Consider the following 2,226-nt stretch of genomic DNA (forward strand, 5'->3'; position numbering starts at 1 on the left):
CCATGCTCTCAGATCTAACTCTGACTTTGTGATTAAGCCCGCTGATAAGGGTGGTGCTGTTGTTGTCTGGCAGACTGACCTCTACATTGCAGACGCTGAGCGCCAGCTCTCAGATACCTCCTAGCTCCTTGGACAATGACCTCACCATCGAGTATCAGACTACTATGTCCACAACAGTCATTAACCTCATTTCATCTGGTGGCCTCCCTGTGACAGCCTCCCAGCTTGTAGTACCCAACTCCGTATCGCTCACTTCTCCTCAAAATCCACTAACAGCACTGTCCAGGCTGACCCATTGTTTCTGCCTGCCCCTGCCCCACAGAACTCATCTCTTCCTACCTCCACTGGATTTTTTCTCCCCTTGTTCTGACCCTTCCCACTTACATCTGTGATTCCTCTGATGCTTTACATCAGTTTCAGAATGTCCAGTTTGCACACTCCAGCCACCTCCTCTTCACCATGGGCGTGCAATCCCTTTACGCATCCATTCCCCCATCAGGATGATCTCAGGGGTCTCCAATTCTTCCTGGAAAAAAGGCCTGAACTGTCCCCATCCACCGCCACCCTCCTCTGCCTGGCCGAGATCATCATTACCCTTAACAACTTCTCTTTTAACTCCTCTCACTTTCTTCAGGTCAGAGGGGTGGGCCATGGGTACTCGCATGGGCCTGTTTCTTTGTGTGGTATGTGGAACATTCCTTGTTTCAGTCCTATGCTGTCCCCCACTCATCAATGACATCATCAGTGCTGCTTCCCTCTCTCATCTGGAATTAGAAAAGTTTAACAATATCATGTCCAATTTTCACCCCACCCTCACTTTCACCTGGTCTATTTCTGACTCCTCCCTTCCCTTCCTCGATATCTCTGTTTCCATTTTCTGGGGATAGGCTGGCCACCAACATCCACTACAAACCCATCGACTCTCACAGTTACCTTGACTTTACTTCCTCACACCCTGCTTTGTGTAAGGACTCCATCTCATTCACCCAGTTCCTCCATCTCTGTCGCATCCATTCTGATGATGCCACTTTCTGCATGGGGAAGGGGGAAGTGGGGGATTTGGGGTCTGAAATGTCCACCTTCTACTTCAACTAAGGACTCTTATTACTGTAGTTAACAATGCCCTCAGATGAGTGTCAGACCCATCTCCATCACTTTGGTCCTCACCCCCTCTCTTCCCTCTCTTGCAACAGCAACGTGGTCCTCACTTACCATCCCACCAACATCCGCATCCAAAAGGATCATAAAACGCCATTTCCACCACCAGACACATATTCCCCTCCCCTCCTTTGTCCACCTTCTGCAGGGACCGTTTTCTCCGGGACACCCTGGTCCACCCTTCTTTCACTCCCAGCACCCCCTCACAATCCCATTGCTGTGATGCTTCCCTTGCAAACGCGGAAGGTGTAACACCTGCCCATTCACTTCCTCCATCCTCAGTATCTAAGGGCCCAGACACACCTTTGAAGTGAAGTAGTGATTTACATGCCCTTCAGTCAAACTAGTCTACTGCACCCGCTGCTCACAATGTGGTCGCCTCTACACTGGGGAAAGATGTGCAGATTGGGTGACCACTTTGCAGAACATCTTTATATGCTGCCTGATCTATGGATATAGATATATTATTTGTAGAATTGTTTTCCCTGCAGAGACTTTTCCTGCCAAATAGAAGTATTGAACCACACAAACTTCATGTTACTCATCATAAGACAGCATTTGGTGCTTGAATTAATCACATTTATTGAAATAGTCAGCTCACAATCAAAACTTTACAATAAAATTTGAGTCAGGCTTGAACAATTGAAGCTGCCCGTTCTATTGAGAAACAAAACTAATAACATAAAATATAGGAGGAAGACATTTGCACGGCTACAGGAAAAAGATGAGAGATGGGACTTGCTAAGTTGCTCTTGCAAAGTCAGCACAGTCTAGAGAGCCCGAATGTCCTCTCTATGTCCTGTAAATATTCTATGTTCCATTATGTTTCAGAAACATCTCATATTGACGTGATTCTTGAGTCAACAGCAGAATTCTTCATTCTGATTCAGAGCCACTCCATACAGCATGCAGAGACATGATAAAAACCAAAAGAACTGCGGATGCTGTAAATCAGGAGCAAAATCAGAAGTTGCTGGAAAAGTTCAGCAGCTCTGGCAGCATCTGTGAAGAGAAAACCAGAGTTAACGTTTCGGGTCCGGTGACCCTTCCTCAGAAACGTTAACTCTG

The sequence above is a fragment of the Rhincodon typus genome, chromosome 15 (assembly GCF_021869965.1).
Source record: "Rhincodon typus isolate 14 chromosome 15, sRhiTyp1.1, whole genome shotgun sequence".
Classification (NCBI taxonomy): Eukaryota; Metazoa; Chordata; class Chondrichthyes; order Orectolobiformes; family Rhincodontidae; genus Rhincodon; species Rhincodon typus.